Here is a 13,236-nt window from a genome sequence, read left to right as displayed (position 1 = left end):
TCATGACATGATCTGACATTCCTCCTCCAAATATAGGCTTTTCTCTCTAAGTTTTTTATGCTATTAGATTTTTTTTAGATTTAAATTTTATTTTAGCATACATGGGCATGTTGTTACATGGGCTATTGCATACTGGTAGAAATTGGCTGTCTAGAGTACCCATCACCCAAATAGTGAACCTTGTACCCAGTAGATTATTTTTCACCCCTCACCTCTACCCACCCTTCTTCCTTTTGTAATCCCCAGTGTCTGTTATTGCAATCCATATGCTCATGTGTATCCATTGTTTACCTCCTACTTATAAGTGAGAACAACTAGTATTTTGTGTTCTGTTTTTGAATCAGTTCACTTAGAGTAACAGCCTCCAGTTCCATGCATGTTGCTGCAAAGTACATGATTTTATTCTTTTTTATGACTGCATAGTATTCCATGGTGTGTATATACCATATTTTCTTTATCAAGTCAACTGTTGATGGACACTTAGGTCGGTTTTGTTACTTTGCTATTGTAAATAGTGCTGTGATGCACATACAAGTGCAGGTATCTTTTTTTAATATAATGATTCTTTTCCTTTGAGTAGATACCCAGGAGTAGCAGTGAAATAACTGGGTCAAATGGTAGTTCTATTTTTAGTTATTTGAGAAATCTCCAAACTGTTTTCCATAGAGATTGAACTAATTTATATTCTAACTTACAGTATATTAATGTTCCCTTTTCTCCACTAGTATCTGTTGCTTTTTAACTTTTGAATAATAGCCATTCTGACCAGGGAAAGATGATATCTCATTGTGGTTACAATTTGCATTTCTCTGATAACAGTTAGGTTGAACACTGTTGGCTGTTTGTATTTCTTCCTTCTAGAAATGCTTGTTCCCAGTTTTTTATGTTTTTTTTTTTTTTTTTTTTTTTTTTCTCGTGGAATTGTTTGTTTCTTATAGATTCTGGATATTAGTCTTTTTTTCTGAGGCATAATTAGCAAATATTTTCTCCCGTTCTGTAGATTGTCTGTTTCTTGATTACTACTTTTGTTGTGCAGAAGCTTTTTAGTTTAATTAAGTCCCATTTGTCTATTTTTGCTTTAGTTGCATTTGCTTTTGGGTCCTCATTATGTATTCTTTGCCTAGGCCAATATTTAGAAGAGTTTTTCCCAGGGTTTCTCCAGTGATTTTTATAGTTTCAGATTTTTATGTTTATGTCTTTATTCCATCATGAGTTAATTTTTGTACATAATGAGAGATAGCGATCCAATTTTATTCTTCTCCATATGGTAAGGCAATTTTCCCAGTATCATTTATTGAATAGGCTATCCTTTCTCCATTGTTTATTTTTAACAACTTCGTTGAAGATCAATTGGTTTTAGGCATGTGGTTTTTATTTCTGGGTTCTCTATTCTGTACCATTGATCCATTTGTCTATTTTTGTACCAGTACCATTGCTGTTTTAGTTCCTATAGCCTCATAGTATGATTTGAAGTAAGGCAATATTTACTTTCAGCTTTGCTCTTTTTTATTGCTTTGGCTACTCAGGCTCTTTTTTGATAGGAAACTTTATAATTGTCTTTTTCTATTTCTGTGAAAAATAAATGACATTGGTAATTTGATAGAGATTACCAATCCCTACCTGTAGATTGCTTTGGGAAGTATAATCATTTTAATGATATTGATTCTTCCAGTCTATGAGCATGGGATGTTTTGCCATTTGTTTGTCTCACTTGAGATCTTTCATCTCCTAAATTAAATGTACCCCTAGATATTTTTTGGTGGCTATTGTAAATGCAGTTGAGTTTTTGATTTGGTTCTCAGCTTGAACATTATGTGTACACATAAATTAAAAATCAGAAAGGCTATTGATTTTTGTATACTGATTTTGTATGCTGAAACTTTACTGAAGTCATTTATCAAGTCTAGGGGTGTTCTGGAAGAGTCTTTAGGGTTTTCTAGGCATACAATTATGTCATCAGCAAACAGAGATAATTTGACTTCTTCTTTTCCAATTTGGATGCCTTTTATTTCTTTTTCTTGCCTAATTGCTCTGACTAGGACTGTTAGTACTATATTGAATAGGAGTTGTGGGAATGAACATCCTTGTCTTGTTCCAACTCTTCAGGAGAATGTTTTCAACTTTTCTCTAATAAGTACAATGTTGGCTGTGGGTTTATCATATATGGCTCTTACCATTTTGATGTATGTTTTTGTTTTGAGACAGATCTTGCTCTGTTGCCTAGGCTGGAGTGCAATGGTGTAATCTTGGCTTACTGCAACCTCTGCCTCCAGAGTTCAAGCGATTTTCCTGCCCCAGCCTCCTGAGTAGCTGGGATTACAGGTGTGTGCCACCACACCTGGCTAGTTTTTGTGTTTTTAGTAGAGACAGCATTTTGCCATGTCAGCCAGGCTGGTCTTGAACTCTTAACCTCAAGTGATCCACCTGCCTCAGCCTCCCAAAATGCTGGAATTATGGATATGAGCCAGGGCACCCAGCCAGACATATGTTTTTTTGATGCCTAATTTGTTGAAGATTTTTATGACAAAGGGATGTTGGATTTTATATAATGCCTTTCTGCATATATTGAGATGATCATATGGTTTTTATTTTTAGTTCTGTTTATGTGGTGAATCACATTTATTGATTTGCAAGTGTTAAACCATGCTTGAATCCCTGGAATAAAACCACCTCATTGTGAATAATTATCTTTTCCGTTTACTTGTATTTTCTTGATAATTTCTCCATCTATGTTCACCATGGTTATTGGCATGTAGTCTTTGTTGTTGTTGTGTCTTTGCCTCCTTTTGATATCAGCATGATTCCATTTTATAGAATGAGGTAGGGAGGAATATCTCCTCTTTAATTTTTCTGTAGTAGTTTCAGTAAGATTGATACCTGCTCTTTTTTGTATATCTGGTAAATTTGGCTGTGAATTCATGTGATTCTGGACTTACTTTTTTTAATGGAAAATTTTTTATTATGGATTAAGTGTCATTACTTATAATTGGTCTGTTGAGGATTTGTATTTCTTCCTGGTTCAATCTTGGGAGGCTGTGTATTGCCAGTAATTTAACCATTTCCTCTAAGTTTTCTAGTTTGTGCATACAGAAATGTCCATAGTAGTCTCTGATGATCTTTTCTATTTCTTTAGTTTCAGTTGTAAGATCGCTTTTATCATTTCTGATTGTACTTATTTAATTTAATTTTTATCTTTCTTTTCTTGCTAATCTAGCTAGTGGTCTGTCAATTTTGTTTATCCTTTTAAAGAACCAACTTCTTGATTAATTGGTCTTTAAAATTTTTTTGGCCTCAATCTCATTTTGTTCTGCTCTGATCTTTGTTATTTATTTTCTTTTGCTAGCTTCAGGTTTGATGTTTTCTAGTGCAATATTAGGTTGTTAAATGCCTATCTTTTTGATGCAGGCATTTAATGTTATAAACTTTCCTCTTAGCACTACTTTTGCTATATCCCAGAAGTTTTGGTATGTTGTGTCTCTGTTTTCAAAAAGTTTTATTTCTCCCTTTATTTCATTGCTTACCTAAAAGTCATTCAGGAGCAAATTGCTTCGTTTCTACATACTTTTGTGGTTTGGAGAGTTCTTCTTGGTATTCTTTCATATTTTATTTTGCTGTGATCTGAGAAGATGGTTGATATGATTTCATTTTTTAAAATTTATTGAGATTTGCTTAATAGGCAAATGTATGATCAATTTTTATGAAGGTTACGTGTGCAGATGAGAAGAATGTATATTCTGTAATTCTTGCATGGAATGTTCTGCAAATGTCTGTTAGGTCCATTTGGTCTATAGTTCAGTTTAAGTTCAGAGTTTCTTTACTGACTTTCTGTCTTGATGCTCAGTCTAGTTATGTCAGTGGGGTAATGATGTCAACCACTATTATAGTATTGATTTCAGTCTGTTTTCTTAGGGTTAGTAGTATTTATTTTGTTAATCTGGATGTTCCAATTTTGAGAACGTGTATATTTACAATAGTTAAGTCTTGTTGTATTGAACCTTTCATCATTCATTATATGATGTCCCTTTTAATCTTTTTTTTCCCCACTGTTGTTCATTTTAAGTCTGTTTTATCTGATATGAGGATGTCTACTCCTGCTTGCTTTTGTTTTCCATTGGTGTGATATATCTTTTTCCACTCCTTAATTTTAGTCTATAGCTACTTTAGCCAATAGGTGGGTCTCTAGTAGGTAGCAGATGATTGGGTCTTATTTTTCTATCCAAATTGCCACTCTGTATCTTTTAAGTGGCGCACTTAGGCCACTTAACATTCAAAATTAATATCAATACTTTAAGTTTGATTTCTGTCATTGTGTTGTTAGTTGCCTTAGAGTTTTAATTGTATAATTGCTTTATAAAATCTATGAGCTTTGTATTTGTAGATCACTTTATGAGGGCAGGTATTGTCTTTTCTATGTTTAGAATTCCTTTGAGTTTTTTTTTTGTAGAGCAGGTCTGGTGGTGATGAGTTCCCTTAGCAATTTTTTGTCTCGGAAAGGTGTCTTTTCTCCTTCGGTTATGAAGCTTAGTTTGGCAAGATATAAAATTCTTGGCTGGCATTTTTTTAAGGTTACTATTATAGTCTTCTGTTCTATCAGATGGGCTATTGATGGGAGCTATAGTCTTAAATCTTTAAAAAATGTTAGTTGTCCCTCAAAATGTTTCAACAGAAACCAAGAAGAAAATGTGTATGGTATTGTGTTTCTAGACCAGTATTAGTTAATAGAGCTCATTATAAAATCAAATTCCTTAACATCTTGATTATATTTAGCACGAATTTATTGTAATTAACTAATTAACTGTAAAATTACAAAGGCTCAAAACAATATTTTACAATCAATAACAGACTCAAGTACTAACACTGGATTTCGCAAGCCTCTAAATATTGAATATGAAATCTTTTCAATTCAATAGTGTAGAATGTTAGTTTTTCTTTTGAAGTCGTTGCCCACTGTGTGGACAATAAGCATATATGCCTGATAGAAGTTTAGTAGAAAGACAAGAAAATGCATCCTGGATCACACAGGTTGTTGTTTTCTTCTCTCGAGAGTAGTTCATACCTAATGACCTCCCACTCCTCTTGCTATTGAGTCAGAGTAGGGCCAGATAGGACCTAGGTTTGGGGTTCAATATTATTTTGATGGGGACCTTAAAAACAAGTATTTTCAGAGATTCCCTTCATCTACAATTATGGTATTTGTACATTTTCCAAACATAGTTTCATTAATCTAAAATGTTGCCCTGCAGTAACCAGAGACTGGATAAATTATTGGTAAGTGCCAGATGGATCTGCATTTGAATTTTGTCTCTAACAGTCAGATATGTGATCCTGAGCAAAAATTTTTTTCTCTCCACCTCAGACTACTCATCTGAAATATACTTAATAGCAGCTACTTAACAGTGTCTTTATGAGCATTAAGTACAATTTATTTCATGTACCAACCACATGACTTTTTAAAATATTTGTTAATTTAATTCTTCCCTTATCTTTATGGAAAAAGGTGAGTGATTTAGGCCTAAAACCCAGAAGTTAGCATTGGTTCATAGAGGAAGAAATGGTAGATACTGAAATTTTTGTTCTCACCAAAATGTATACAACAGCTTGAATTTTGTCTATTGTTTTATATGAGGGAACAGAGTTCCGAGAGTAAATGACTCACATTCCCATCATAATAGTTTTCAAAGTCAAAGCTTCTTTATCATTTCAGTACATGTTATATTTCTTCTTTGCCAATTTTTTTCCATAACACACAATTAATAATCAAAGGATCAAAGTAAGTTATTTATATGAACATTTGAACAAAATCTGATGTATATGAAATTCTTAGGTAGTGACCAATTATATTCATTCTTTGATCCTCGTAACCATTGAAAATGGATATTAGTAGTATTATTTTCATGAACAGTTTTAGGAAATAATGAAAATATGCTAGGAGACATGCCAGATCCTAGTGACACTGTCACAGAACTGAAGCTTGAACCAGTATTTTGTTTCTAAGGAAATATCTGATTTTAATTATATGATTATCTTTCAGAAACCTTAATTATTATATATTAGTATAAATAGCAACGTAAAATTAGAAATGCTATGTAAGACATGACTGGTTTTAAACAAACCTTGTTTAATATATTTTCTGAGGTCAAATAGTATCTCCAAAAAGTTTCTACATATGCATTTTGAAAAAAATTTTCTGACTTAATACAGTTATAGGAATATAAGATGCTACAACAGAAAGAATCCTGAGAGAATATCTGGACCAATATCCTAATTTTACAGATGGGAAAGCTAATGCCCAGTGATCTTGCCTAGGATGTCCCAGCCAATTAGAGGCAGAAGCAAGAACAAAGCATGGATTTACTGCCTTAATCATTTTCTCCATCATAGCCCACTTCTATCTGTGAATTTGGTCATTATATGTCTAATGCTATATTCCCAGGAAAGCTCTGCAGCACAAAGAAAAGAGATTTGTGTTTACCTACTGCTTAGCTATCTACATGAAATTGGGCATATTCTCTCCAAACTGTTTTCAAAACAGAAAAAAAAGGTATATACAATATATAAAATAATACCATTTTAAGAAATGCTCTAATTTAGGGTCTTTAAAAATCAGACCTCTGGACCGGAGTTTGTGTACATGTAGATCTTAGAGAAGGTGATGCTGGGAAGCATAATGAGGAAGTAGGAACCTGAAAGCAGTAAGGGAGGTATAATACACCACGCCTCTAAGTGGTATATTAATGGATAGTTTAACAGAGTGGATGACTAATAAGTCTCAATCTGTGGGCTAGTCTGAGAAATCATATGGAATATAGCTTAGGATTGTCCCATAGAGTGGGAAGAAAGTTGGAGATTTATACAGCAATTCTGATAGTTTATTGGTTGCATTCTCTCTTTACCCCTGGTTTTTAAGCCTGCCCCCTGTGATAACTGATTATGTCCCTGCAACCAAGGAAAACCCTAAGGCAGGAAAATGCAGGGGCTGAATGTGCGAACCAACTCGAATATATAGAAACTGTTCAACAAATGTGTCAGCGACCTAGAGGATTTACTGACCTGCATGGTTAGAACTGCATGGTGTTATGTTCAGTACTGACAACACAATCTTTAATAAGTTATGTCTAGGTTCTTGAAATAACTTGTGTTTATTGTAGTATAACATATATCAAATTTTGCAGTAATGGCTTCTTAGAATCTATATTCTCCATAAGATCTGAACCTATCAGGACCATTCTGTTTTGCTCACTATCACCTGTATCTTGGATAGTTCATGTTGGATGCTCAGTAGATATTTGTTGATTAAATGGAAGAAACTTGACATTTCAGGTTTCTTGAGATATAACTGACAAACAATGAACTGCATATAACATACATTGTTAACTGTTGATATGTATGTATAGTCTAATGAAACTACCACTATAATCAAGATGAAGAACATAACCATCACCTCTCAAATTGTTGTTCCTCTTTGTAATGTCTTCCTCTTGGCTCTTCCCACCTCTACTTGTTATCCCCAGATGACAACACTGATTAGCTTTCTGTCACTGCATGCTATTTCACATTATATAGAATTTTTATAAATAAAATTACACAGTATAGACTCCTCCCTCCACCCACTGCTTTGACACAGAATGATTATTTGAACATGTGTCAATATTTTTGTGTGTATCAATAGTTCATTCCTTGCTATAACTGAGTAGTATTCCATTGTGTGGATATACCACTTTGTTCATCCATTCGTCTGTTGATGGACATGAGTTGTTTCCAGTTTTGTGATATTAAAAATAAGTCCACTATAAATATTCACATGTACTATGCAGGCATTTACTTTCATTTCTCCTAGGTAAATATGTAAGATGGGAAGCTTATGCGATGTGGTAGGTATGCATTTAAATTATAAGAAACGATCAAGCTTATTTCCAATGTCATTTACATTTTACATTTCCACCCAGTTTTTATTTGAGTTTTGGTCCCTTCACATTCTCATCAACCCTTGATATGTTCAGTCTTTAATTTTTGCCATGCTAATATGTGTTTAATGGTAACCCAATCTGTTTTTAATTCGTTTTTCTTAAATGACTAATAACACTGAGTACCTTTTGACACATTTAGTTATTATCTATACAATATTATTTGTTGAGGGGTTTGTGGGTAACCCCCCACATGGGTACAGAGGAAGGAGAGCTGTGCAAACCCCAAGCACAATTAGTGCCTGAAGAATATCTTAGTTTATAGTGTTATAAATCAGCTATTTCCTTTATATAATCCTTTATATATAATCATGTATATATAATTGGAACAATTAGTGCCTGAAGTATAACTTAACTGCTTATACATATCTAGCTTATATAATTATACTAGTACTTATATCTAGCACAATTAGTTCCATATAATCGTTCTATATAGTCATATAAATATTATAGTCTATACAAGCATATATATATTCTATATAATCATATAGGTATTGTAGTCGGAGCTGTACCAACACATTTAGTGCTGACTTATATAATCCTTCTATATAACCATATAGTAGTTTGTAGTAGGAGGAATGCCTAGAGCAGTCACAGAGCGGAAGCAAGTACATGGGAAAACAGCCAGACCAGGACAAGAACCAAAGACCCAGATGGTGGTGTCCCTGCTTGAAAGGGCATACGCTGTATGGCAGGCTTGGAGCAAGAGCCTCTCCTCCTGAAAAAGGATTTGTAGTATGTTGCATCCAGTTCCTGTGGAAAGTAGGTCTCAGGCCTGAGATCCCGCAAATAACTGAGGGAGAAGAACCTCTCTGGGGTGACCGGGTTATGGCAGCTGTACACCCTGTCAGTCTTCTCGCTTCTGTGCCAGCTCAAATCATCCTCCCATAAAATATCTTAGAGAAGATCACAAGTCTGTCAGCTCCCACTGCATTGGTTTACAGTATCTTTCTATAAGAATCCTTTGACATCTCCAGCCCACAGATAAGAAGTGTTGCCCATGATGATACTTGTTGCACACAGCTCACCTCCTTCCCTGGGTACCCATGTGGGGGTGGGCCCTCCCCTTTCTTGTAAACATCCCTCTACTACTGCTCACAGCACAGCCCCCTACTGTGCACCGCCTACCTCTCTACCCAGGTGACCTAAAGGGGTGGCCCCCTCGCTTGTTACTCACATGATTATGTATGTCCTATCACTAAGCCTATAGGTGACCTCACTTAACAACCATTCTGCCTGCCTTGTACCTAATAAATGCAGATGTTTCTGGACATTTGGGGCCTCCCCTGTCTCCGCTCATAGGTGGCATGGCCCCTGAGCCCAGCTGCTCTTCTCCAGTTCCTCTGTGTCCTGTCTCTTTATTTCTAGGATCCTGTGCCTTAGCACAGCTATAGGGGACACCCCACGACCCTGCAGGGCTGTGGCCCTACAGGGGTTTGCTGCTGTCTTCTGCCCATTTTTAATTGGGTTGCTTTTTTACTGAGTTTTAGAAGTTCTTGGCACAAGTCATATATTAAATATTTGATTTGTGCATATTGTCTCCTTGTTCAAGCTTATCTTTTTATTTTCTTAAGAATTTTTTTAAATATAGGCATTTTTAATTTTAATGAAGTCCTAATTTATTGCTTTTGTTTTCTTTTACGGACCTTAATTTTAGGGTTATATCCATATTCTCTTAACCTCAGGTCAGAAATAATTTCTTCCATGTTTTCTTCTAGATAGCATATCATTTAACATTTTACAATTAGTACTTTAATATGTGTTAGTTGTATATATTGCAAGATATGGACCAAAGTTACTGTTTTGGCATATGGGTACTAATCATTCCAGCAACATTTGTTGAAAGGCTAATCTCTGTGCCGTCGTCGTCGTTGTTGTTTGAGACAGTCTCTCTCAGTTCTCCAAATTCCAGCGCTTTCTTCTTTCTGAACCCAGTACCATCTTCTCAATTCAGGGAGTTCTCTGGGTTCTAAGTTCCTATTTCCTGCACTGAAGTCTAGAAATTATCTCAAGGCAGTCAATCAAAGCAATCTTTAGGCTCATCGCATTTGTTTCCCATTTCTCAGGGATTATTATCCATTTTTCCTGATTTCTAGTGTTTTCAAAACTATTGTTTCTAATATATATTTCAGGATGTTAACTTGTTTCAGGTAGCAGAGTAAATCCATTGCCCAGTGTTTCATCTTAGCCAAAAGCCAAATTTACCATTCCAGAGCCTCATTTTCCTATGTGATCAGAGACAATAAATAATAATTTAAAAATATTATAAATTGTATAGATAATAAGAATATAAAATGTTAATTACTCAATGTGAACATGCACTTAAAAATATTACATAAGGCTGTAGGGAATCAGAAGATTAATGTGACAAAGGAAAGAATATTGTACACCTTGGCTTCTGTACAACATGTAGTAGCTCAGAGCATTTTCTTCCTGCCATTTGGGCAGCTGGAAGAGCATACAATATTTAGGCTACATAAAGTTCAAGCTGAGGGGTTTTGCCTGTCTTAACTACTAAATTATGTTGGCAGCCTTTTGGTTGTTGTTAAATGCATTATTCAACTGACCCTAAATCCTGGCATGGTGACATGCTGGTATATCTCATTCTGACTTGAGGATTTGGATGGACATCATGATGTTTCTTTGGTTACAAAAGTGTCATTAGCTTATATTTCTCTCCAGTGGAGCAGGAACTATGCTATGCTATTAAATTGGAGAGGAGGTCAGCCAAGGAGGAGGAAAGTTGACTACTCAAGTAGCCTGACTGCCAAGTGATGCAAAGATCAAAGAAGAGCTTCTGGACCATCACAGAGAAAGCTAGTCTCTCACTTAGCTATACCAGTTTGGAGCATGTACAGAAGCAAGATTCCTAATTGGTAAAATAACTATTTGTGAAATGCAACAACATACAATGTTTATATCCAACCTATATTCTTGGGAGAAGAAACTTGGACATAAAGCAATTAGGGATTATTTTGCTCAAAATGCACTAAGGAAAAAAAACTGTAACTATTGAGTATTCAACTCCAGGAACAAACACTTAATTCCCTCTACCTTTACTTTTTCCTCTCACCCAATCTCAGCTCTAATAAGAAGGGCTCAAACAAAAATAAATTATGTATTTATTCCCAAACACTGTGCTAACTGCAAAGATGACAGGCATAAATAATATGCTGTGGCCCAAGAATTTTGAGAATGTACAAAAATGTTTACAGTACCCAAATTCAGTATACTCACTTTATTCAACTGCTTTCTTCCCAAATTAATTGAGAATAAGTAGGAATAAAGCATATGATAATTTACTGGTTTTAATTTTTTAAAACTTTATGCAAGCCCATTTTGAGTATCATCAAGTATTTTATTTTGTGGCAGAAGGAAGATATTAGTTTTGGTATAAATAATTAAATCTGGCTGACTGCCCTAGGACCCAGTGAGGAATAGCATGACATGATAGAAAATGACTGAACTGGGATCAGAAAACACTGCTTATGTTCTAGATAAGCCACACATTAGTTAAGTTAAATCTCTTCCCAGAGTCTCATTTCCTACAACTTTACATTGGGGAAGAAGAAGACATTTATATGGGGAAGAAGAAAACATTAAAAACCTATACTTTAAACAACATGAACAGGAAAAAATGAAGTAGTGTTTTGACAAATTAAAATACCACATAGTAGAGTCATCTTCTTGCCCACCTAAAATCTATGCTTTTCCTTCCCAGTTGGTTCTAAGATACTGATGCTCAGTAAGAGACTACCTTTCTTTATTACCATTGTATCCAGGTGGAAACTTAATCTCTTCTCCAATGAAGAGTAAGCAGAAGTGATGTCACTTCCAGGTCCAAGTAATTAATAAATGATGCTTCCTTCTATACTCACTTCTCCTCCTACTGGCTGGATTCAAAAACCTTCTAAGACCTAGATCATGGTAAAGCCATTCTCTGGACAGAGGCGCAGTCTACTTAGCAGTAAGAACTATCTTAGATTGTGTAAGGAATAAGTAAACAATTCTTGAGAGATGTTTATGTACTGTACTTAGAATTAACTAATTAGCATAGTCTGTGGACTTTTGCTTTCAGACAAGAGGAAGTAAAATGGAACAGATTTGCTCCCAACTGAAACAACCAAAGATATAAAATAACGGTTTGCCAGACATTAAACATCAATCAGTGAAGGAGAATGACCTTTAAGAAAGAAGGAAAAGTGGATGCTGGGAAGATGGCCAACTAAGAACAGCTCAGGACTTCAGCTCCCAGTGAAAGTGCAGATGGTGAGTGGACGCCGCATTTCCAGACAAATTTTTATTGCCCACAGACCAGGAGATACCCAGGCAGAGGGGTCGCCAGTGCCACTGTTCTGGCCGGTGTGGCTGTTTTGGCCCCCGCGGGGCTGATTCGGCCCTTGCGGCTGCTGTGACCATGCCCTGTTGCAGCGGTTCTCTGTACAAAAGCCACTGGTCTGGGAGCCCTCTTAGCTGGCGATTGGAGCCCTGAGACGGCAGAGTTGCCCATTCATCTGAAATAGTGAGCCAGGCCAGGAGATTCCTGGGCAAAAAAACCACCAGGAGCCTCGGTGCTGCTGTTTGAGCTGACTCAGTGAGTCGCAGCACGGGAGATCCCGGCGCCTTTTGAACAAGCGACTGGAATGCTGGGTCATTCAACTTAAAAAATTTAAAAAAGACTCTGAGTCAGGCAGTCAGGTGATCAGGCCTGGTTGGTCCCACCCCCCATGCACAACAACAACAAAAACAGTAATTGAAAACTCTCTGGGTTGAGCATTTCACAGCAAGCACAGCTGAACCAGGGATGGTCTGGCTCTGTGGGGGAGGGGCGTCCGCCATTACTGAGACTCTCCACCACTACAGAGGCAGGCCACCGTTGTTGTGGCAACCCACCATTGCCGAGGCAACCTGCCACAACAGAGAGAGTCTGCCATAAAAGAGGCAGGGCCACCATTGCTGAGGCAGTTCTAACTACACCCATATAAACAGGACTGCAGGGAAGAGCACAGGGCAGCTGGGTAGAGCCCACAGCAGCTCAGAAAAGCCTCTGCAGGCAGACAGTGGCTAGGTGGGCTGCTAGCTGGGTGGGGCAGACCTGAAAGAAAAAACAAAAAAGGCAGTAGCACAACGGAAACTCATAAAGCCCTAACTCCCTGGGACAGAGCACCTGGGAACAAAAAGTGCTTTATGAGTTCAGCTGCAGCAGACCTAAACATACCTGCCCAGCAGCTCTGAATGAACAACGGAGCTCACAGCTCAGGACTTAAGCCCC

The 13,236-nt window shown here is 36.5% G+C and overlaps 1 long non-coding RNA gene across 1 annotated transcript in view; it reads right to left on the bottom strand.

Annotated features, from left to right (window-relative positions):
* Positions 1 to 253: 253 nt before the first annotated feature.
* The window catches only part of LOC141581491 (uncharacterized), a 459,045-nt gene continuing 446,062 nt past the window's right edge, over positions 254 to 13,236 (bottom strand). Inside the window, exon 12 of the long non-coding RNA XR_012514169.1 lies at positions 254 to 10,189. This is a non-coding gene — a long non-coding RNA (uncharacterized LOC141581491). The remainder of the gene's footprint in view (positions 10,190 to 13,236) is intronic.

This window comes from Saimiri boliviensis, chromosome 15, assembly GCF_048565385.1.
Source record: "Saimiri boliviensis isolate mSaiBol1 chromosome 15, mSaiBol1.pri, whole genome shotgun sequence".
Lineage (NCBI taxonomy): Eukaryota > Metazoa > Chordata > Mammalia > Primates > Cebidae > Saimiri > Saimiri boliviensis.
This window is presented reverse-complemented; position numbering and strand designations above follow the sequence as displayed.